The following is a 26374-nucleotide window of genomic DNA, read 5'->3' as shown; positions in this document are numbered from 1 at the left end:
GGACATCAAAGTTGGTGATAAAGTCCTTATGTATGGAGTACGTAAAGAGAAGAAAAAGTTGAAATATGCTGGTAAAGGACCATATAGAGTATGTGAAATTACCCCACAAGGTACCCTTCGTGTGGAAACTCTTGATGGAGTTGAAACCATTGGATTCCTCAATGGGAGTAAATTCAAAAGATATTATGATCCTTTAAGCCAAGAAGAACTACGGGCCATTCATCAAAAGAAGGCCGCCAAAGCACAAACCGAGTTAAACAAGATACAAGCTCAAGCTGAGGCTAAGGAGCGACAACAACGTATAAGACAAAAACGAGAGGCTAACCTTGGAGTCACAAATGCATTCCACGTGGAAATCGAAGAGGATGGGTTGGACTCTGACACACCTCTACGATACCCCATTGAGTTAAATAGTGCCTATGGAAAAGTGCTAAATAACGCCTTATTGGACACGGGTGCTAAATATAATCTGCTATCCTATGGGGTGTGGTGTCAGTTAGGGAAGCCACCTCTATCTGAGAGTATTATCCAAGTCAAGGGTGTCAACAAGAAAAAAACTACGGTTTTTGGAATCTGGCACACTTCTGTCAGTTATGACAATGGGATTGTAGCTCAAGACTTTTTGGTCATGCCTACTGGAACTATGGAGGGTAATATAAACCTAGGCAGCACGTGGATGATAGCCACCAAATGCACTATTGATTGGGGGACTGGGGGTGTTACAACGCAAAAACCAACTCTTAGCCCTACCACTCAAGCCATAGTCCCTGAGATATTGACTAAAGAAATAAAACCCAAGACATTGCATGTCCAGGAGGTTGAACCACACGTCCCCATAGCCCAACTCTCTAGAGCTTCAACTGATGTAGTTGAAAGAAAGCTTGAGACACAAAAGAACCATCCTAATATAACACAGAAAACATACAAGTGGGTCCCTAAAGCCTCTGTAGTGAGCATGGTTGATGCAAAAAAATGGAAACCTAGTAAGAACCGTCCCACTCACTCCAAGAAATGTAAAGAAACGTTGCGTTGGATTCCTAAACGACTATTGGAAGCCCAAGGATACTATGAAGGAAATGATCAAATCTGGGTGCCCAAACGTAAAGTGTACTCTTACCTGTCACCTGGCCCATGTAAACCCAATCCTGTGGCTCCAAAACGAATTGAAAATCGCGGAAAGGAAAAAATCATGGAATGTTACACACCTGATCTAGAGCTAGTTTGGGTACCAAAGAAAGAACAGTTCCACCTAGCTCAGGAACAGGAAAATCAAATGAAGCTTCTTGCTCTTCATGTAGTTCCTATACGCAAATAGAAGCTTCGACACAACCTCCACCTACCACTGTACATATCCATACAAGCACGAAAGAGTTTGCACCTCCCGGGGTAAGTTCACCACCTACAACAACGTTGCAAATAAAATCATGGGAGAGTACCTTACCACCCTTGCAACTAGATGAAACGCATAGGGCGGTCGAAAACTATTGGTTAAAACCTTCACCCATAACAACTTGGAACAATTGGTTTTAAAAGGTGACAACCTCCTTCCAAAAGGTATGATCTACCCAAGGAAGGGGGGAGTGTTTGCTAACCTCAATCATTCACTCGCTCCCCTCTCAACCTTCCTCCCTGACCTCTCAATTCCAATCTTAGGGAATGTATATATATATAGCCTTATACTCACAAGAAACAAAAATAGTAAAGAGCAAGAGCGACTAGCAGCGAGAGAGCACCCTATCAGATCTTACATATAAGTCCAAATTCACCGTGTCAATTCAAGCAACACACAAAAACAACTCTTATGTTTTAAAGGCCTAACCAAATCTATCTGTCTTGTCAGAAATGGCTACTTCACCAGAGGCATGCACTTCTATTTTTGATGAAAGGTACCCTTTGTCTTTTCCTCAAGTGTTCTACGTATGCTACCCTATACTTTCTTGCGAATGGGATTTGATAGAGAGCCTTGCATGTGAGAGAAATTTTGAGGAGTTAGAATGGCTGATACATCTATGGCTAACTAGTGATCCCTACCCAGTAGCGAATGTGTCTCCAATGGCACATGCTTATTCTTTTGCATAAGATGAGTATCCACGCATCGCGAGGTTCTTGATTAGCATGCTTGCACAAGAGGATGATGAAGAGAAACTAATAGAGACCGAGGAAGACTATGGCCTCACGGACAACGATTTTATTTATCTAGATGATGAGGATAGAGGCCTAGCCTTAGGGTGGCCACCCGGTTTATATAATATCCTCTTTCCTTGATTCCAAAAGGGGTGACAGATAGGTAGGTTAGGGGTCTAGATTGTGTTTTGAGTTTGTTTTTTAGGCGTTTTAATTTTTCACACTGACATGCCTCCTAGAGGTATAGTGTCTGTTTTTGGATGTGTTAGGTAGAACTTATATGGATCTCCATCCACATGACTGAGGACATCTGCTTCAACAAAATGAGCCACTCCATATCTCCAGGTGTACTACTTTCCATGATTCATGTTGGTGGATATGTGTAATTGCTAATAATGATTTTTCATTCTTTGTTTGAGTGCAATAGTTATGATGTTATCTGCCATTATAGATGTATAAATTTGTCTTTGCTTAAGTTGATTGAACTCCAGTTTAATCTTATGGATGAGCCTGGAGATTAGGAGACCGTGACTTTAGGTTAACTCATTTACTTGACCACTAGGCCTAGCTAATAAAATTATCCGAGTATTTGAGACCTTAGGAATGTTTTAGGCAGAGAAAGGCTTGCTCACTCAAACAACAAAAAACACTAGTGCGAATACCAAGGAAATGGAAGCAAAAAAAAAAAAAAAACACAAGTGCCACAAATGAAAAATCTTACGCTGGAAGAGAAATCCTGGCTTGAATTGGTACTTCACTCACATGTATTGTCTATGGTACTAGAGCCCTAGAGGTTCCCAGTGTGGGCGCTTTTCCTTGAGAAGCAAAAAACCTCGGACATACAAAATAAGCACACACGTCACATGATTGTGACCCAAAGTAAAAAAGTATTAAAAAATAAAAATTAAAAAAATAAATTATTAAAAGACTTCCATTGAGCTTACACTTAACATTTCAAGCTTTTGTTGCAGTTGTGAGAGCGAGTTGGCTAATCAAAGCTGAAAAGCATAATTAGGGAATCTTGCATTTAGATAATCTTCTTAGCTTAGCTAGTACTAGAGTAGTTGTTTTAACCTTAGTCATAGCTAACTAATTGATAGACTCACCCATAAGCTCAAAACTCTTGATTAATTAATTTACTCAAAGTGCAATTTATTTGTCCTTAATGGCAGTCTAACATTTCATAAATCTTGCATTTACTCATTTCCACATGTACTTTACATTCCCCTCATGATTTATGGCAATATAATTCCGCTTGCTAAAACAGTGACTTTGCCTTGCAGATTCAAATCTAGATGCTCTACAACATGGACTTACCAAGCTTCAACTCAATAGCTTCCGAGGACGGAATCTACATCAGGAAGGGGGGCAATGTTAACCCTCGTGTCTCACGAACACCCTATCGCCTACGATGGATACTGTAACCGTATTATTTATTTAAGTAGAGTCAGGCACCGGGCTTGTCGGTCCAATAGGGAAAGGTAGAGTGATCGCCGATGAGAGGCGCACTCTAACACGAACATGCTAGGGTTAGTTGGCTAAGCATGGGCGCCCAAGTGTGAATGGGGTGAGCTCACATAAAAGCCAATTAAACCTAAAATTGAGTCATTCTCTCATTGTGCAATAGAAGCTTCTCTTGCTCCATCTCCACCTTCTCCTTCACCATCTCCTTGTGTGTGTGCGTGGGAGAGAGAGAGAGAGAGAGAGAGAGAGAGAGAGAGAGAGAGAGAGAGAGAGAGAGAGAGAGTGAGAGTGTGTGTGCGATCGAGCGTTGCGGCGGCACGACGGCGGCGAGGCAGTTGAGCGCGGCGTAGCGGCGTCTCCCTCTTCTTCACGGCGAGGAATCCTCTACGGCAGGAGCATAAGGCGGTGAGTGACACACCATTGCCCTCTTTGAGCTTACTAGTTAAACTAGTTGTGTGCTTGGAGCCGTCTGCGGCTCGTACACGGTGTATCGGCAAGTCCCTTGCTTCGACAGTGCGGCAAGGAGCGCACATCAACTACAACATTCCCCCGTGGTTGACTACAAAGAAGGGGCACCTATGGCTGAGCTTGATTGTGCCAGGGCGATATAAAGTGGGGAATATGGATGTGTATCTTCGTCCACTATTGGAAGAGCTACAACAATTGTGGATTTGCATAGAGGTGGTGGATATGAGCTGACACACAGGACGACGGAATTCTTTGATCAGAGGCATTCTAATGTGGACCATGCATGACTATCCCGGGCTAACAGAATGCTCAGGTGATCTATTGACACTCCTCACTCAGACACTGTAAATCTTGTTTTTTCCCATAGTTGATCTATTATCATGTGTATACATGCAGGGCTTCAAACAAGCGGATACAGAGCATGTGTCACATGTGGACCTAGACTGAATGCACGTAGGGCACCCTCACTGAAGAAGAAAATCTACGAAGGTCATCAAGCGTATCTTCCAGAGAATCATGTGTTACGCGATGGCTTTTTGGGAAGAGAGCCACCAAGGATGTCTGCACAAGCATGGTTAGAGCAGAAGGAGATGTGCGATGATGGATTGCCTCCAGGGATGAAGAGACTATCTCTATGGTACGAGTTACCATACTGGCCCCGACTCATGATCAATCACTTGCTCGATCCAATGCACATATTCAAGAATGTGGGTAATCTACTATGGGACCATCTGACCAGCAAGAAAGATACTTTGGGAGCCAGAGTTGACCTTAGAAATGTGGATCGTATGGAGAAATATTGGCCGCAAACAGCGTCTGATGGATCGATAAAACTCCCTAAAGCACCATGGATTTTCACAGGAGCCCAAGAACGCAAAGTAAAAGAGACCATTCGATCTTTGCGGACCCCCACTAGCGTAATGCACTCGCTCCGAACGTGTTTTACTAAAGAAGGAAAGCTTACCGGTTTGAAGTCACACGATTGGTATAAAATGTGTCAGGTACGTTCATAGTGGACTTTAATATCATTGCATAAAATGTGGACTTTAATATCATTGCTGCACATACTTTACAGTTTATTTTACCGGTTGCCATTGAGGGATGTTTGTCTCTCGACATCCGTAACACAATCTACAAACTTGCAAAGCTGGTGCAATGGATCTCACTAAAGGAGATCAACGTAGACTCCATACCATTCGCCAAACTAAATGCTGCGGAGCTTGTGTGCATGTTTGAGAAACATTTTCCTACTACAATGCTAACCATTCAGGTGCATCTTCTTGTTCACATAGTTGATGAGGTGGAAATAGCTGGCACAGTTCATTCCAGATGGATGTTTTTCTAAAAACTTTTCATGAAAACGCTTAAGGGATATGTGCGTCAAAAGGCACGCCCGGAGGGTATCATGGTAGAAGGTTGGTTGGTATCAGAGTCCCTAGTGTACATTGGAGAGTGGCTAGACGGATTTGATAAAGCCCGGGACACGCTATGGCGAACCATAGATGATGAGCGCATATCTGGGATTGTCATGTGCAATCTCGGTGTTGAGAAGAAGATGACGGAAGATCTAGAGGCTAAAATCAACCGATTTTGCATGCTTCACAATCCAGTGATGCAAAAGTGGATTTCACAATATGAGGATGCAAAGCAAGAGCGACAAAGGGCATGAATCGAGTGGAGATGGGGAAGACGACCACCGATGCACTATACAACGGTTTTGGAGAGCCTACCAACCTTCATGAGCTTAAGATGGTTGCACAACCAATTGAAAAGCGCACAACAATGCGGTGACGAAGTGACTGAGGAAGAGTGGGAGTACTCTCGGGGCTGCGCGACCAAGGTAAGTTTGCAATGTACGACTAGCAAGTGACTTTATTTATAAACGTTTGAACGGCCACTCATAATCTTTGTTCGTTGTAGTATAAGTCATACACAGCAGCATGGTGTAAAGGTCGACATTTTAGGGTGGAACGAATCGACAAAAAGCGTTTTACTCAAGATTGTGGAATCATGGCAAAATTTGAACAGTCTAGTCGACGACGTTCCTCTGATGCAGATCCTGTGGTGACGGAACTCACTTACTTCGGCACGCTGCAAGAGATTTTGAGGATCGATTACAGAGGATTTTTTGTCGACTTGTTCGACGTGCAATGGTTCAAGATAATCATGGAGGGTCGCAACGCTACTGTGCGTAGAGGAGAGTCTGGTTTTCTTGAGGTGGATTCTACTAAGAAATGGATTGACCTAAGAGACACTTTCGTACTACCCGAGCATTGTGAACAAGTAAGTATGTAAATAGTTAACATCCCCCTTTTACAAGTTATGTGCTTGAAAGCTCTCATGTAAGTTATGTGGCTCTGGCAGGTAATATTTCATCCTACAAAGTCTACATCAAACTGGTGGTACGTCATAGAGGTAGCCCCTCGTAGTGCAAGGACGTATGAAGGCTACCATGTGCCAATCACAACGGCATCAATGGAGGAGATCAGAGAAGATGCTCAATCAAAAGCCGTTGCGGTGGTGCCAGACGAGCATCAAGATGCTACTACTCTATATGGGGTGCATGCAGAGGAGCTACAAAATGAAACAGAGGATATGTGTTTAAACGGAGAGCTCTATATAGATATAGGAAGTTATGCTGAGTTATGCGAGGATGAGAGAGAGATCTCTTAAAGCCACAAATATTGTATTTGAACAATTTTTCTCCGTGTTGTAAAAGCTCTGGCTCTCTAAGTACCTTCCATGGTGTATAACGCTATTTTCTACTCGCGCTCACATCTTTTGATTGAAAATTCTGAGTTTCGGCTTGCCTCTTCTATCACTCAATTCATTGCGTCATTGTATTTATATGCGTCATTATGTCATTGTATTTAATGGTCTTTGCGTCATTGTCTACTCTATTCATTCAATATTAAGTTTAAATATTCGTGTGTTTAATGCAGGTATGGATGATGAGGAGTTTCTTTCTTCTTTGTCACCGCAGCAGAGACAGTGGTACGTGGAGCGTCATCGCTCTGGCGCATCATCGCGCGTTCCTACTCCATCCGCATCTCCCTCTCTTTCGGAGCATTCGGCGCGCTCCGAAGCTTCGGCGTCAACGAGACGAGCTTCACACTCGTCTAGACACCGGCGCTCTAGTGGTGGCGGTGGCGGTTGTTGTGGGGATTCCGCCACCGATGCCTCCACACCGCCTCGTGTTCGACGAGGCTCTTTACCCTCCCCTTCTTTGCCCGCCCCCACACCAGCCACAACATCGCCATCTACGCCAGGTTTTGCACGGCTGACTGTTCCTAGAAGCTACACACCTCTACCTACTCCGCCAGGAGCCACTCCACTCGACACTCCTCGCTTCGGGGCCCAGACGCCGGTGGAGACACCTGACGTCCGTACCCCCATCGACACACCGCTAGAGACCCCTGCCGGGACACCCACGTTCACGCGTCACCAGCCAGAGGGCTTGTCTTACTCCATCGACTTCAGCGGCGGCATCATCATGGATGATGACGGCAAGAAGGTGATCTCGCGCATGCGTGGTCTTTGCTCTTAGCTGTTTAGACACTACATACTAAACAAATGGAGTGAAGTACCAAGTGATTTAAAAAACAGAGTCATCAGCATACTTCATGATGAGTTTCCCGTTCCAACACGGGATCAGCGCTTCAATGAAGACGTGATGAAGATTCGAATGCGCGAATACTGCAAACACAAGCGTTCCGAAGTGCAAAAAGCAATCAAGAATGGGTGGAACAGGCCAGATTGGCTGGCCAAAGAAGATTGGAAGAATGCGAAGAAAGCAGCGCGCGAGAATCCCGACAAGTGGAAGCAACAAAAGGATGCAGCCAGAGCGCGAGTAGAGGCAGGGAGCTCGCACCACTTGGGGAGCGGTGGATGGGCATCATTTGAGGCCGATTTTGTAAGTGTTTTCGCATTGCTCTTTATGTTCGATAGTTTAGGATTTATGAGTTTTTTAATTCTAACATAATGAAATCTTTGTATGTTTTGATAGTGGTCGATGACAGGACGTGATCCCACACCGTACGAGCGCGAGTACGCAGGTAGGAAGGGCTTAAACGCCCTGATGGACATTCTCAGTTCTCGCGGCGGCATGGTTAGTATTAGGGTTTACTCTTTTTTATTTTTTGTATTGTTTTATAAATGTCGTTATATGTTTATACTTACTGAAAGCTGTCTTATTGTCTTTTTTTGCAGAATCCGACAGATACGCCGCTTGGACGCGATGAGACGTCTCACTAGACGACGTCAGTTTAGCCGTAGCTAGATAGCATTAGTTTAGGGTTTCTCATAGCTTATGTATCATGAGACAGATTTTATACGTCTTTTTGAACCATGTATATTGTTACATTTGTCACCGTAGTTCCTTTTGCCAATCAATTCTTTATGCCTATGATGTTGTACAATTGTCATTATTACATTTGCCAATCAATTCATTTTTCCTATGATGTGTACAATTGTCAATTTTGCAAACAATGCGTCTTGTGGGTGACTATTTTGGGTCTATTATCTACCCTTGCACTTTTTTTAAAAAGTGAATCAAGTACAATATGGTTGATGGGTGTGCCCTGCCACCAAAAAAAAAATCTCTCGGGCGTCGCTATAACCGTCGCTATTTATGGCTCTGTAGCGTCGCTATGAGCGTCGCTATAGTCTTCTGTGTAAACGTCGCTATAACCATCGCTATGAGCGTCTCTATATAGCGACGGTTATAGTGACGCATATAGCGACGCTCTCGTAGCGACACTCGTAGCGACGGTTTTAGCGACGCCGGGGGTTATAAAAACCCAATGTATTTCCGTCACTAACAGCGTCACAAGAGCACACAACCTCTTGTAGTGTACTTCAAATTATGACCGAAAAACTGGAAGAGTTTTAAGTGTGCCCTTATTTTCTTTGGCTTATAGGGGGAGAGAGAGAGAGATCAAAGACCATGCGAAGTGGACGGAGAGAGAGAGAGAGAGAGAGAGAGAGAGAGAGAGAGAGAGAGAGAGAGAGAGAGAGAGAGAGAGAGAGAGAGAGATGAGAGATGAAATGAATTGTTATATTGAACGTCTTTAAAAGGCCAAAATGACCTGTGAGACCAAACTGATACAATAATGGTGGATCTAATACAGTATCTGGGCCATTGTTGATTGAGAGAGAGAGAGAGAGAGAGAGAGAGAGAGATCCCACACCAAGCTCTCGAGCCTTCAGAAACTCGGTATGAAGCTAAGTCCAATGAAAGAAACTAAAACTTTCAAGGCCGACAGACCCCTCCTTCAGAGTCGAGAGTTGGGGGACTGAGAATCCTGTCCCTCCATCTCCTTTCGTTTTTGTTATAGAATCGTGTTGAGCAGCCGTGAGATGCTCGCAAACTCAGCATTCATATTCATCAGAGCCCAGGTATCGCTTGCAGTCCAATCTACTTTGCGCAACTCAGCACAAAGAACAGCAGGCTACTATAGCCAATGAAATCGTCGCACCTCAGTAGCTGGAATGCTATGTCGTGCCGTCCATTTGGTTCCGATTCTGGCGTATAAATTTTGCTGTAACTCACGAATGCTTGCCACGCCAGCAGAGTCGGAAGAACTTTTGCAGAACTTGTCCTAGCTCCTCTAAGCGTGTGCCAACTCAGCAGCAAGACATTATAAAATTTTGGAGGTCATTTGGAGGGCCTTGTAAGAAATTGTATTTCTCTCTTTAGAAATTTTTTTAAAAATGCACTTGCACCTTGTGAGTACGTCCAAAAAGACAACCAGACACTCTAAAAAGTAGATTTATATTGCCAATCGTCCTTGAAAACGGTCACTTTTTTATTTAATGCGAGCGTCTTTTTCAGCAGGCAAGTGCGGCGCATTCAATGCAGCTTACATCATCACTGGAACTTGAAAAGTCACAAACTATCAAATATGATGAATTTTGAGGCTTTTGACACCACCAATGCGTCCGAAATGCCAAAATACCCTAAAAACAAATGTCTACTTATCTCGTTCCGACATCCGAAGAGGCAAAAAATGTCAAAAAACCCCAAAAAATGGGCTTTTTACTTAAGGCGCGTGAGGAGGCATTCTAAAATTCTAGAATGCCCCCTGCGCGCCGTTAGTACAAAGCTTCTTTTAGTTGTTTTTGGACACTTATCTTTCAAGAAAACTAGATTGTATTTTTGGACCACTAGATTATTAAATGAGGAGAGGGACACCTTTTATATTTTTGTTAATATCAATCTATTTTTCTACGTAACGTAGGCTCTTCTCTCATTGGAGGAGCTTATTTTCCTCTCTGTTCCAAAAGGCCCTCCAAAAGACCTCCGAAATCTCCTAATGACACTGCCAACTCAACACTCATAATGTCTGTGCAGTGGCTCACTATCGATGCAGCCTGTTTTCAGTGAAGTCTGTTGGCCCCCCTCCTCCCGACTGTAAAGGCCTAGAATGGTCCCTAAGTGCTCCCGCCAATGGCTCCCCGCCTTCGCCGCTTGCCATGTGATCGCAATATTACAAAGAATGGTCGCTCAAGGACCATTCCCTACACCTTCGTTCACCGTCCATGGATTAGATTTCAAAAATGGGATGCTGCATGTGATCACGTAGCTCGCCCGATGAAAAGTTCGTAGATTTGCTATGTGTTCAACTATGAACATGACCTACAACCTAGGACAATACACATGCCAACTTTGTATGCAGCCCGACTTCATCGTTGTTGTTATTGTTGGGGTGTGTGTGTGTGTGAGAGAGAGAAAAAGAGAGAGAGAGAGTTGCAACCATTGTGTGCTTTCACGTGGAAGTTAGTTTTATAGGAATGAAGGCCATGTTTTTTGGCGGGTCACATACTAGTATGCTCTTTAAAGAGGCTTTTGATTGAAGAGACTTTTCTCCATTGGAGGGCCCTCTAAATGCTTGGTGAGAACCCCTTGAAGTTACCTCTCTCATCTTATTGTTATTCAAAAATGTTAGCAAGAGGAATTCCAATTTTAATCATGGTGGACGACTTGGCTACCTATAATTGAAGGTTGATAAGGTGTTTTTGTTTTGTGGGGGTGGTTGAGGCATCCCCCATAACCCCCCATCAGAAGGGTAGTAGTCACCACAAAAATTCAGGATGAGGGGCCTTCAAACAAAAGGGAGAATAGGGAACTTTTCGAATTTTTGCAGGGCCCCTACATGCACTTTTTAAAGGGCCTATCGGGGACTTAGACCTTATAAAAGGTCTTTCAATTGGAGGGCTCTCAATTACTTTCAAGGGGGCTAGGTCTTCTAGAGCCCCTACAATAATGATAGGAGGCCACATTCACATGCAACAGAGGATGGGGGTTGAATTGATCTCAATTCTTTTGTCGCTATTGTTCTAACGAAACCTTTGCTAATCCAACTCTTTTGAAACCGATAGAGTTAGCCATGGCAGTGTCATAATAACTAATATCTAATTCTCCTAAATGATTTTCTCATGTTTAAACTGATTATTTAATATGGGGAAGTACCAGGGGGAGAGAAAAGGCTAGAATATTGGTTAAGCTGGCAGACCGGCCACAGTAGCGATCCAAAGGAGGAAAAATAGGTATTCAAAGGGGGGGCATGTGCAAAAGAGCAATGTGCAACAATGGGCTTCAAAGACCCGTAGGTTCAATCCATTAAGACTTCCAAAATGCTAAGGTTCCAAAATTCAAAGGTTATGTCCAATGGTCCAACCCTAGGAAAATTTGGATGCTTTGAGTGTACACGAAAGTCTTTGCAAGCTCCTACATAGGAGGGGGCGAGCCCTTTTAGTAGGGGATGAGAGAGAAACACACATAGACACTCGTGCAAGCCCCTTTACACAAAGGGCATAGTGGACACATTTCAGCTCCCTAGGCCAATTGCCCACAAGGTGCACTCAAATCCTATTGGATGGCCATAGAGGTGGACCAATGAGAATTATGATAGAGTAAATCTAGTTTAGTTCATTTAAAAACACTTAATGAAAGAACCAATAAAAATTAAGCTCTCTAGAAGACTATTGGCCAGTCTCCCAAGGAGTCCAATGAGCATTCAACAGCCCAATGGCTTGCCTAATTCCTATTGGCTAGAAGACAAAGGGGTCCAATGAGAAATTAATTGATTTATTTAATTACCCAAAGCTCTCACAAAAGGGCAAAGGGGGACACATGTCACAAGGCTATCACTTATGCTTCTTAAACCCTATTGGCTAAGCCTGGGGAGGTCCAATGGGAAGCCAGCAAGAGGATTTAGCAAGAGGGGTCGACCAAGCGAGAGAGGGGGCTGATTTTTCAAAGGCATTATCACACACAAACACACTCACACAATCTCATGTGTGGAGCAAGAAGACTCTCTCTCCTTCTCAAGCTTTAATGGAAAGCTCATCATCTACTCCAAGCTTATGAGAAGGGAGGCCTACACCAACAACTCTTGACTTTGTGATGCAAATCCAACCAAGAGCCAAGCTTCAACGCATGCTCATCTCCTCTACCATGCTAGTTAGTAAGCTATGCTAAGCTTTTATGAGTGATTATGTGAGGAGATATACTTCTTTCTTATAAGACTACTCCTTCCTCTCAATCTACTCTAATACCCCGCTAGCTCTCACGATCTTCGAATGTGTGTGAGGTCTTGGGTCTGAGACCATGAGGGAATTGATGTTGTGTTTTATTAGTGTTTGCTTAGTGCTTTAAGCTTCCATCTTCATTGCACTAGCTAGTTATTGAAGGAACACAAAGAATTGTATTGTAAATTGTCTCCCTTGATGGGGGAAACCTATAATACAAAGCCTTTTGGAGGGGGGACCGGATCCATGTAAATCCGGTCCTCAACTGTTGTCAATAGATTAATTTCTCTCTCTTTTGAAGTATTGTCCATGCCTATCTAACTAGGTGTTATGCTTTTTGTTGCTCTCTTCACCCAAGCACTCTTGTTATGCTCATTAGGAATCTATTCTTCATGCTATTTTATGCTACACACAAGTTACTAGGCCATTAAATGTTACAGCAAGCTTCATTTTGCAGCCACAAGACATAGATGCAGGTGCAATAGGCTTTTTGCTGGCAAAAACGTCCAAAACAAGTGACACCATATTTACCCCCTCCAGATGTGCATGCAAATGTGCCCAAACACATGTTGATCTGGTCTATGGGGTGACCCTTTTAGATGGCTCCCCGATAGGGTGATTGAAGGACCCCATAGGCCCTTAAAGGTACATAGACCCTCTTAATTTAAAGGGTCTATGCACCTTTAACACTAGAATGGTAATAGGACACTTTTGTGTCCTGTTAAGTGACCATTTTGCTTGAATTATTTGAAGAGTATGAAAATGAATTTCTAGGTGCTATATATCCACAAAGTTGCCTTATGAGCTGAAAAAAACTTAGCATTTTTTTTTGAGTATCGATCTCACCATTAATCTTACTCTTGCACAACATTTTTGAACCTAAACTGTGTGAAAAAACGGGTCCTGTTTTTGGCTTTTTTTCAATTTTTGGCAACTATACCACTCTAAACTTCATGTTTGTGAGGTTTAGATGGCTAGAGGTTAGGCCTTCATAGTTCTCAACATGTTTTGATGCTTGTAGGGAGAGCTAAGTGTTAAAATTGAAAGTTATGACCAATGTACAAGAATTGCATAATCCTGTTTTTTTCCCCCCAAAATTAGCACTTTTATGATTTTTTTGGTGGCTTTCTTGATATCCAAATTCAATTTTTATTGTTTAAGTGTAATGTATAACATAAAGCTAATCTTCCTTGAGTTTTGGGGGACCTAATATGCTATATAGCATAGTATATGATGATGGTTGAGTTTTTTGATTGCTGAAGAATACGATACATTTTAGAGTAGCAAGTATAACTTTCTCAATATTGCTAGTTTCTTAGGCCAATTGTGTGTATTTTGTAGGTAGTGACCGTATCTAATCATAGACTACAAACTTGGCTAGATATTGAGTAGTTTCTATGGGTTTCTAGAGGTCATAATGCTAAACCCAATTTTTTCATGTTTGCCGTATTTAGCACTTTATCATTGCCCCCAAGGTTCCAATTGTAAGAGATCCATTATCCTTTTGACATGCTCCATGGATCCTTTTGAATCCAGAGACACAAAGGGAACTAAGAAAACATGTATATAGCATCTCTATTGAGCGTGACTATAGAAACTTTGATGATAGGTCCGCAGAATGGCAAAAATGAAACTTTTTTGTACTTATTTTTTTTGCCCAAAAAAAAATAGGTGAGGTAAAAGCAACCATATGTTTTGGTCACCAACCCATTGAAGTTAACGGGGCATTTTATCTCATGTCCTACAAAAATCTCCACTCTTATTTATATGCAATCAACCGTAAGAAATTGTTGTTTTGGGCAAAATGCACTGGTCCATCAGCTTTGGAGGCTTATAGTGACCAAGGGATGAGAAAAATTACAAGTTTCTCATTTTTTCCATATGTAATAGTTATTGAACTATAAGCTCATGAAAGGATTTTTCAAAATGAGTGGATCTACTATGGTTTTGGAATTTTTTCCCAAAACCCTGAAAGGACACTTTTATGTCGTGTTAGGTCACCATTCTAGTGTTAAAGGGCTTATGGGGGTTTTTCAAGGTCCCTCCTAAGCCATAAGCACTCTCCCAAAAGAGATGGGGGGGGGGGGGGGGGTCATCTTGACCTTTTGACTTCTAATTACAAGCTTGGACCTCTAGTTTTGAAATAGAAAGGTTCGATCGACTTCCAGTTTGACATTGACCATTGTCTATAGTACTACTTAGGTCATGGTCACGCAAAGCATAGTTATTAGTTATAGATAATTGTGGCAACTCTACCAAGATAAAGCATTAAATGAATAACTAAGCTTGTTGCATGGTCACACAAGGCTTAATTACTCATTCAACCTCCCGACTATGCCTTGAACTTCACAACTATGCCAAAATCTGCACAATTACAGAGAGCAAGCAAAGATATTCATTTAATTCTCTTTTTTGTGTATGACCAAGTTAGTTAGGAGTCAAGACCAGATACATGGATATACCATCATGATAGAAAAATAACAAGGACAAGAAAACTGAGTGGTGGTAGATAAACACGGAGGCCACCTTGGCACCCTTTAAAATATAAGTAGGAGGGGTCAAACGGGCTTCCTACATGTCGTGGCACACGGGGCATCCCCTAGGCTCGTCGGGTCCTGGAACACCCCTTTGCACGATGCTCAGGTGCAATTGCTGTCCGATTTGTCCTTAATTTGCTCCAAAAACATGGCCTCGCATGTAAATATCCTCTTTATGACCCTAAAAATATAGCATACAACTTGATCATGGTGCAAAAACACCCCCATACTTTGATGGACCCAAGAAGTCCTCAATGCAACACATTCTTGTGTATGTTTTTTCAAATTGACGCCAATTTCCTACATAAATAGACTTCTAGCAAGAGGGTATACAAGACTAGACTCTTGGTGAACTAGCCAAACAAAGTTCAAAAGATGAAGAAGAATACAATTAAAGCCATAGAGGAAGAGACAGCTAGAGAAGAGTGAAGAAAAAAGTGTAAGAATGATGTCCTTACTTAAAAATGGTAAACATCTCCCCCCACCACCAATGAATGAGAAGAACAAGAAATAGAGAGCCAACGTGGTGGTCTTGCCTAAAAATAGCAATTTCTCGCTATCCCACCACCAATGAACGAGAAGAATAAGAAATAGAGAGCCAGCATAGTGGCCTTGGATGATATACAAAACTATTAAAATAACACAAATTCCATAACTCTCAAAGCTCCTTTCTAAACGCTGGAGTATGAAATAATTTAGAATTTTTCTATACTCTCAAAGTTCAAAATAGTGGCCTTGGATGATATACAAAACTATTAAAATAGCACAAATCCCATAACTCTCAAAGCTCCTTTCTAAAGGGTGGAGCATGAAATAATTTAGAATTTTGCTATACTCTCAAAGTTCAGCGGTTTTTGAAATGTCATTGAGGAAAGGAAATTGAAGACTATATATGACCATTCCATGCAAAGTGAGTAGATGGAATTTTGGAACCTCCTCTATCACCTCATATCCACATAGTACTCGATCTATGTGATTTACATGACCAAAATCCGATAAGAGCACAAGTTTTATTGAGGCCTCTTCATACTCTCTTCATAACAAGGATTACGAGGGCTCCTTGCTTTCTTTTTCCTTTGTTCTTACCCCTTTCCATGTCCTCAAGCACCAACAAAGCTAGGACCATGTCCAAATTAAGGAATTGGGCACCTATCCCCCCCATGCCCAATTTGATGAGTTCATCCTGATCCTCTACCTTGTAGTCCTTCTTAGCAAGCTCTTTGATAAATATCAACAGGCAATAAAAAAATTTCTTGTCATATTTGTACATATCCTTTAGAAAATCAATCGACAAACATGTGGTGTAAGTTACTTAAAACAATTGCATATCTAGATCTGCATCCATGCACCACGTAGAAAATCAATTGACAAATGTATGGTGTAAGTCCTTAAAAAGAATTGCATATTCAAACATGTGTGCCTCCATGCACTATTTAGAAAACATTTAAGTACTTAAATTGAAACTTAAATAAATTTTAAGTAGAGAAAATGAATAGAAAACTAGATTTTTTCACTTGCACAATATTACAACTCTTGCATGCCATTTTCTAAGACTTGATTACTTTTATAGTTGACACATTCACAACTCAAAAAAATATAATGAACTACCAAAAGAATCACTAAATTGAATTAAAACTAAAAGAACTTAACTTAAAGTCTATAACCAATACTTATTATGCATAGAGATTGAATTTAAAACAAAATTTCCATTAAAATAAAGCTTGTACAATGATACATAGTGGGGATGAGATGTCCTTAAAAGTGAAAGCCTTCTCTTTTCTTAACCATATAGCTTTGCTATCCACACAAAAGGGATACTATTCAAGAAATTTATGTCTAAGATTGAAGCACTCGCAAAAATGGCTATGATACGAGACATCATTGACATAGATATCGAGCATGATATCATTGTGGGGACATGTTTGAAGGTCCTCAAGCTCTCCAAAAGCAATATCAAAATCGAGCACCTCCCATACTCTCAAGTCATTTGTTTCCATCTTCTATATGGAAAGTTCATTGACAAGCCTTGCTTCGCAATATAGTATGTGCATACCAATTTTTCACCAACAATAGAGCCTTCAATGTGACATAAGCATGGAGCTATAGAAGAATATATCCTATGAGGATATATCTCAAGGTAAACACTCTACATAAAAAAACTTTTCAAGGTCCACAATATGGATAGCTTCAAAGCTACCTGCAAAAGATTCCACTAGCTCTCACCCTATAAAGTTAGATGGAAAATATATGATAGAAAAATACACCAAATCATGCACACGTTTGAAGCAACCTAAGTTAAAGCATAAATGAGACAACACAAAACATTTAAATAAAGGATAACATGTACATTTTGCAAAAAAAACCTAGATTGAGGCAAGGATGCATCAAACTTCAGCTGAGAAGGTATATACACGAGTTGTATCTTTGCTAGATGCTTTCCATCTTAAGTTTGCTTGATATCCATGATTTTTCCCTTCTAGTGATGTGTCTGAGAAGCCATACGTCAGCCTTGAAAATTTGTGCCACCCACATAAATCATTTGTAGTCACAATAGCAAGCCAATAACTACCATCATCTTGCACAATGCTGCATCTTATTGTGTCATAAAACTCCCATGTTGATGAGCACCTGCAAAAGCTATGAAAGGAATGCAACACATCCTGTAAAAAAACTAATATTAAAAACAAGATAGAAACAAAAACTAAAATGGTCAGTAAGGAAAAGTTACAAGAGCATTGAAAGTAGAGATTAAGCTCATTGTTCTTACCAACACATATGCTAAAAAAATCCTAATAATGTTACCAAAAAATAGTCTTGTGCGCTAAATCTCCAAAATGATGTGAATGAGTGAGGGGGGCACCATTTTGGAGCTAGATGAGGAAGAAGGAACGAGGAAGGTGTTGATAAAGATACTCTAGAAGTGCAAGTGCTTTAGATCTATAGTTTTACCTTCACGTCTAGATGAGGAAGAAGGACCAAGGAAGGTGTTGATGAGGATACTCTAGCAGCAGTAAGTGGTGCAGATCTACAACTCCAAGTTGAGATGTGAGGTTGAGGTTGAGTGATGAATGGAGAAGGAAGGTTTCAAACATTTGCTGCAAGAGGTATTTGGAGGGAAAAGTGAGCTTTAAAAGGGTGAAAGCATGTTAACCTGTCGCGCTTTTTGTGCTAGTTAGCAGTTTCAAGTTAGCACATCTTCGAAAAGTTGGGCGTCCGGTAAATTTTTTACAAATAATATCAAAATTTATCGGAGGTTGTACATTTGGATTCCTTCTTTCAAGTGCTTTCTATTGATATATCATATGTCATAGATCTTGGAGATGTAGCTCAAGTTATTGTACTAGTTAGCATATGTCAAAATTGTGCTAGTTAGCATTGTTCGGGACATGAAAAAGCATGACAGGTTAACATGCTTTCACCAAAAAAGGAGATGCAGGCTTCAGAGATGGAGAGGAGAGAGAGGATAGATGCAGTAGTCTTGGAGAGAGTAAAGAGGAGTGAGAGAATATCACCATGTTTTTTGAAAGACCCCTTTTGGGGGGGGAGAGGGGAGTCAACAACCTCTAGAGAGAGAACGAGTGGGTTTTTATCCCAACTTTATGAAAAAGGATCCATTTTTTTATTTTTTCATTTTATTAAAAAAGAAAAGACCCCTCCACCTCTAGGCCTATAGTTTGACCACTCACTTTTAGGATCTGCCACACCCACCATTTCAATCCAGATGAGAGCCTCCCATTTGCCCATTGCTTAATCTCATTTTTAATCCATGGCAAATAAAGAGGCCCTCCTAGACCCCATTCCCTTCCTAATGCATACGTAACAAAGTGGCCTTGCTAGAATCGGATGTACCAACTCATGGCTACTTTCAGTAATGAGGTAGAAAATTGCAGCATCTTGATTCTATCTCCATACAAATCATCACATCCATTTACCCATATAGCCTCAAATTGGCTACATGACAATTAGGGTCTTCCTCTTTCTCTCCTTTGAATTTTCTTGCTTTACTCTATGGTAGTTTCATCAGAAGTGGTAATGGTGCTCCTCTTGGCAATGGTAGACATGTTGGTGGTAGTCCCGGTGTAGCTCTTGGAGGGGGACATATTGTAACACCTGATCTTGTACCTCATCCAAGACCTAGTGATGGATCTCTTGCAACACTTGGCGTTGGGCCTCGTGTAAGTTCTAGTGCTGGTGCTGGTGGTATTTCTACTTGTGGAGATATTAACATCTCTCTATGGCTATGCAATGATGTTGTGTTTAATAGATTCAATTGTGCAATCAACGGTATCGTAGGTGGTGAATAATTCAAAGGATTTATTGCTAGTTGGGTAACTTCTTCCTCTAATGTTGTTGCATGTATTAATTCATGAAATACCTATAGTGGGTTATGCTTGCTGGATTGAATTGTGTAATGAATGGTATTGTAGGTGGTAATGGTGGTGGATAATGCAAAGGTTTTCTTGCTAGTCGGGTCACATTTCTTCCTCTAATGTTGCTGCATGTATAAACTCATGAAGTGTCTATGAGTGTTGCGTGGATAACACTTTGAACTTTGATGTATACTACAATTGGCGTTCTTCTTATCCTCTTGATTCTTTGTTTATTTCATTTGTTTGTTTTGCAAGCTACTCTCTTCCTTCATAGTGGAAAGGGTCTGGGTTGGATGACACACTTGATGGTTCATCAGTCTGTGGTGCCCTACTCTGTGTAAAGTATAGATGGATGGAGTGTCTAGATACATGCATTACACATATACACTTGGTCTATTCACAACAATATGGCCTTAAGGTCACAGGATTTCCACTGTATGTATCTAATATACATTCTAAACATGAACTACTTGCTCAACAACTTTAATCATAAAGTAAATACGTACTACAAATACACTAACAACACGAAGGAAATGGAAAAAGACACAGTCAACATGGTTAACATTATCAAAGCACATTGAAATGAGAAACATTACTTTCATTCATACCCTATCATAGATTGCAGTACTTTGCATATAGTTTGCAAGGGCTAGTTATATACTGGTGTGCTTGCAATTTTTGGTACTTCATCAGACTTCCTGGTTACAACTGCTTGCTAGCTCAAAAGGGGGGTGGGGGGGGCATTGCTAACTCAACATGACTAAGGGTCATTATAGTCCTTCTACACCAATTGATACTAGTTTAGGGGTTAGCATATCCATGCTACCATAGTAGCATAAAGTCCATGTTAAATAGCATATGGGGAATGCTAATTAGCATATTGTTCTTGCTTGATAGCTTACATGCCATGATAGCTAGCATATGGATCATGCTAGGTTGCATACACGTCATGCTTAGTAGCATATGGTCCATGCATGGTAGTACACACTTCATGCTTAGTCACATATTGTTCATGTTTGATAGCCTACACACCATGGTAGCTATCATATGGGCCATTCTTGGTAGCATACATGCCATGCTAAGTCGCTGATACACTCCATGATTAGCAACATAAATTCCATGTAGTCAGTAGCATATGGGCTATGCTAACTAGCATATACTTCATGCTTAGTAGCATATACACCATGCGATAGCACATGGAATGCTAACTAGCATATGAGACATGGTTTGTAGCATACACTCCATGTTCACTATCACATGCGCTATGCTAGCTAGGATAAACATCAAACTTGGTAGAATTCACTCCATGCAAACTAGCATATTGTCCATGGTGTTAACACATACTCCTTTCTTTTTACACAAGTTTTTTGCATTTTTCACTCATACAAATTAGGTGGATGGTAAAAGTCTTTGATGAGCACTCTTTAGAGCTTATGCCAGAGAAAGTCAAGGATTAAAAAGATATGTCACGGATTGACTCTATCTTTCCAACTTGGTTGGCTAATAGAGGAATCAATGAATGGGGGAAAGATGATTGCCTTTGGTGGCTTGATTACCCACCTGGCTCTTATCCAAGAAATGAGGCCAATTTTTTGAATATGCCTCTTTTTACTTATTGAATGATAGGTTGTTCTATTAGAAGAGTGTTGAATTGGTCACTCATTATTGTGTCTTGTAAAGCATGCCAATGTGTCTATAGTGGTAGCTACCATGGATGAGGTTGAATAATCTGTCTCCAATAAAGGGGTCTTCTAAGAGAAAGAACCTCCTCTAGAACTTCCACACCAAGAAAGGGAAGCTAATTCTAGATCCCTCTATGCGCTCATTAATCTAGAAAAGTCTTTAGTTCATACATTCCATTGTTTCAAAGCAAGGTACAAAGTTCAACCATAAAGCCTTCATTGGGAGAGGATGATGGAGAGAAAAAAGTAGGTACTTTTTTTGCTTGTCAAATATTTTTTTCCATTTCAACTAATGCTCGTGTCTATGGTTTTTAATAAGATGAGTCATTGCCAAAGAGTGACACCACAATTCAAGCAATTTGCATTGATGTATGCAATTTGTTGTGGGAGTTCAACATTTGTTGTAATGGAATTGGAATAACAATTATTTATTATAGCTGACAAAATGAAAAGGCATGCTTGGTTTATGGTATGTGAAAAGGGATGGCAAGTTCATTGATATTGTATTACTAAAGAGCTCTTTATGAGCTCTAGTCACTTTATGTCTGAGTGGACAACATGTAATCATGTAATCATGTATAAATACGTGCAAGAGGAAAATTCTCACTCTTGCACAGGGGGAGATCGCACCCAGTGTCTATGTCTATCCTCTCTTCTCGCACCCCTCCACTCTCCGTCTTGGTGTACGCTTTAGGAGGTGTACTTGCACATTCTCATTTCCTCTCTCTCTCTCTCTGTCTCTCTCTCACTCACTCTCTCTCTCTCACACACACACACACACACACAAGTCTTGCTATGGATTTTGTGTGTACACAACCCTTCAGATATGCAGATCTATTGGTTTTGTCATCTGTAGCATGCTATTATTGTATATTTGCAGGTCCTCCTCACCTCCCGTTTGTAGCAGTGGTACCAGAGCCAAGTTAAACACTCTTCATGATAGAGGAATTTCTGATATGGTGGCTCTTATGCAAAAGAAAAATGAAGCTAAGTTCTTTATTTCATGAATCTCTTAATTCCTCTCTCTTTGTATAAAGGGAATCTTTTAAATTATCATCAATTTTTGCATACATATTGAAAGAGGTTGTGGTTCGTGCATGTAGTAAATTGAAGTGCATGCAAAGAAATTAACATGCCTCGAGCAGTAAATAACTTTCAAACTCTCAAGAAATTTTGTTCATGGCTAGGCATGCATAATAGACCTTTGAATATGAAGGTGCATGTATAAGAAGGAGAAGCAAGGGCAGCTTGGCCGAGCTGAAAAAATAAGATCTAAGAGGACATAAGGGGGTGATAAAAAAATAACTCACAGAGACTCTCAATGCACTCTCTCTAAGATAAAGAACCCTAGAAGAAGCAAAGACACCCTTTAGGCCCGCACATGAGTCTAAAGGGAACAAAGCCTTCCAAGCGCTAAAAAAAATGCTAACGCAAAGAGTAGCGGTTGAAGATGTTGTCACAGTTGTAGTCCCACCGGACTTGATAAAGAGACGACTCGCGAATCTAGCTAAATCAACATTGGTCTTTGGCTTTATGAGAAGGGTTCCTGCCAAGGCTGAATTGATTAATTGATTGTATAGCGTGAGTATAGTGCCAATGTCCTCAATCACAATGGATCGATCGGTGGTCACGGTGCAACACTTGCCAAAGAATTCTTTTGTGCAGCTCAATGATGAGGCATCAATGTCCAAACTCCTAGCCAAGAGCCCACTCTTTTTCAATAGGACATCAGTGTGGGTGCTTCCATGGGACCCCTTGTTTGAATCAACCGACGCCTTCAATGACCTGTGCTTGGTGTGGGTTGATTTTGTAAATATGTCGATGTGATTGAGGAACAATTTGAGAGATTTGGAAGCACCTCTTGGTACCCCTCAGTACCCACTGTTCCAAATCCTAACAAGAAAGCTCTATGTAAGCTTAATAAAGATGTTGGTCTCAAAAACCCTAAAGCTTGGGAGTTATTTACTAAGAGTGTGCAAAAAGCAGTCAAAAGCATGGGACCCATTATGAAAAAGGCTCAAGATGAGCGTATGAAGCAACTCGAGGATGAAGTGGTTCTAATGACTTAAAAATAATGGTGAGATCAACTTTCGAAGAAGAGTACAAGAGGTGGTTGGAAGCTAAAGCTGACCTGGAAAACATTCCACTAGAGGAGGTCAGGAGGGCTAGAGTGCTCTCTAGAGAGACCTTCCTTCAACCTAAGGTCCTCCAATCAAGCGTATTTTTTTTGGGCCATGAAAATCAAGAGGAGTAGAGGCGGTGTCAAGTCGCTTGTAGATGGGGAAGTGAACAATGTTAGGAAATAAGACGTAGCTAAATAGATATTTGAGTAGATTACTTAATGGAGAGAGATAGATTTCACACACAAGAGATTATAGAGTAGAGAGAGAGAGAGAGAGAATACACACGATATACGTGGTTCACCCAATGTGGGCTACGTCCACGGGAAAGCAACCACTCAATGGCTTTCGTACTTCAAAACAAGAAGTAGTTTACAAAGGGATTATACCCTTAATAGAGCTCCCGCCTTGCTTCACTCTCAGCACCTCACACCCACCTTGTTGCATCAACTTCACACTATGTAATGTGTCTAGAAATGGCCTCCTTTTATAGGCCAAAAGGGCTGCCCTCTCTCATGAGAGGCAGCCATGTGTAGCCGCCCTTGTGTAGATAAGTCCAAATCGGACCCTCCAATCCGCCCATGTGTGGTCGCCCTTGAGAAGACAAGTCCGCTTTTGAATTCGGCCACCGGCCACCGGCCATTGACTTCCGACCACTGGCCACCGGCCAACTGACCTGTCGTTTTTCGAGCACTTTTCGGCCGCCGTCCGGCCATAATATTCCGGCAAAAAGGAATATTCCATCTGGCCATAATATTCCGACGAAAAGGAGGATTCTGGCGAAAAGAAATTTTGTCCGTGGAAATTTTTATTTCTGGCGAGTGATTTTCCTTCACGCACGATGGATTCTCCTCATAATGGGGGCCTTACAAATGTGCGTTTTTACCACAGAAAATTACAAGGCGTAAATCAGGCTCCATACTTAACAATCTCCCACTTGGAGACTGAACTCCAAACCAAACCTGTGATTGCTTTCCGTCATGGCTTATTATCCTTGAATGCCGATTAAAGATGAGCAGAAGATCAACTTCTCCTTGTTGACCACCTTTGTAAACATGTCTTCAGAATTTTCACTTGTATGTACCTTCCCTAGCTTTAGCTGTCCCTCTTCCAAAAGAGTGCGCATGAAGTGATATCTCACCTCAAATGTGCTTTGTCCTTGAATGAAAGGCTGAGTTCTTCGCAAGATGGATAGCGCTTTGGCTATCACTGTACAAGACACAATTGTCTTGTTTGAATCCAAGCTCTTCTAAGAATCTGTGAAGCCACGGAATTTCTTTTCTTTCCCCTGTCATTGCTACATACTTTTTGCATCTTTGAAGCCCAGCTTACTACTGTGCCTCCAATCGTGAACACATAGCCAATAGTGCTCCTTCGAGTATCTTTGTCACCTGCCATATTTGCATCCACATACCCTTGAAGAGAAATATCAGTTCCTCCAAAATACAAAGCATTTGTTGTTGTCCCTTTTAGATACCTAAGTATCCACTTCACAGCTTGCCACTGCTCTTTACCTGGGTTGTCCATGAACCTACTCACAACTACCACTGCATGTGCAATGTCTGGCCTTGTCCAGACCATAGCATACATTAGAGAACCTACCAATGCAGCATATGGAACTTTAGACATATAGGCTATGTCCTCTTGTGTCTTTGGACACATATCCTTCGTTAGTTTAAAGTGACGAGCCAAAGGTGTAGAAACTGGTTTTGCATTTTGCATTGCAAACCTTTCTAGTACCTTCTTGATGTAATCCTCTTGAGATAGCTTTATTGTCTTCTTCGTTCTGTCCCTTGATATTTTCATATCAAGTATCCTCTTTGCAGCACCTAAATCTTTCATTGAAAAAATTTTAGACAGCTCCTCTTTTAAGTCTTTGATGTCCTGCATGTTAGCACTTGCAATCAGCATGTCATCAACATACAACATTAGGATGATGAAATTCCCATCTCTCAAATTCTTCGTGTAGACGTAGTGATCTGAGTTGCATCTTCTGAATCCATGATCTAACATCCATCGATCAAACTTCAAGTACCATGGTCTTGATGCTTGCTTTAATCCATACAAGCTTTTCTTTAATCTGAAAACCATTTTCTCCTTATCTTTTACTTCATACCCCTTTTGTTGAAGCATGTAGATTTCCTCCTCTAAATCACCATGAGGGAATGCCGTATTTACATCCATTTGCTCGAGATTTAGATCATGAGCAGCCACAAGGCTTAAGACAAGACTAATTCAGTTCATCTTTACAATAGGAGAAAAAATTTCATTGAAGTCAATATCTTTATTTTGAGAAAACCCTTTTACCACAAGCCTAGACTTGTACCTTTGCTTCCCACCTGCTTCTTCCTTCATCTTGTACACCCATTTGTTTTGAAGTGCCCTCTTACCTTTAGGCAACTCAACCAACTCCCATGTTTGGTTGTGATGTAGTGAGTCCATCTCCACTTGCATGCTCTTCGTCCATTCTTCTTTGGATTCATGTTGCATAGCTTCTTCGTATGATTCCGGCTCTCCAAAATCTGAGATCAAGAGATGGTTGAAGGAAGGAACAAACCTTTCTCGAGTTCTACTTGCTCTTGTAGATCTTCGGGGAATAGGTTGAGGCTCCTCATTTGGTTGACGTTGTTGCAAATTGTCACCGTTTGCAGTCCTTGAGTCTTCAGTGTCCTCAAGCTCCATGTACTCATCACCTATTTCTTTTTTTTGTTTTCTTTGCAAGTAATCTTTGTACATATTTTGTTCATTAAAAATTACATCTCTACTCCTTAAGATTTTACCATCTTCAGGATTCCATAGGCGATACCCAAAGTCACCGTCTCCATAGCCAATGGAGAAACACTTTTTGGACTTTGCATCTAGCTTTGATCTTAGGCTTCTATCTATGTGCATGAAAGCCTCACACCCAACCACTTTGAGAAATGCATAATTCACCGGTTTACCTGTCCATGCCTCTTATAGAACTGCCCTATCCAATGCCGCTGAGGGTGACCGGTTGATTAAGTACACATACGTACGTACTTACAGCTTCTGCCCAAAGCTCAAGCGATAGACCTGCATGTAAGTCCATGCTTCGT

At 41.2% G+C, this 26374-nt stretch overlaps 1 pseudogene; it reads right to left on the bottom strand.

The window, feature by feature from the left end:
• LOC147429581 (uncharacterized) overlaps positions 1-26374 on the bottom strand; it is a 78583-nt pseudogene that overhangs the window by 17778 nt on the left and 34431 nt on the right.

This window comes from Adiantum capillus-veneris, chromosome 22 (assembly GCF_014529385.1).
Source record: "Adiantum capillus-veneris isolate H3 chromosome 22, ASM1452938v2, whole genome shotgun sequence".
Lineage (NCBI taxonomy): Eukaryota > Viridiplantae > Streptophyta > Polypodiopsida > Polypodiales > Pteridaceae > Adiantum > Adiantum capillus-veneris.
This window is presented reverse-complemented; position numbering and strand designations above follow the sequence as displayed.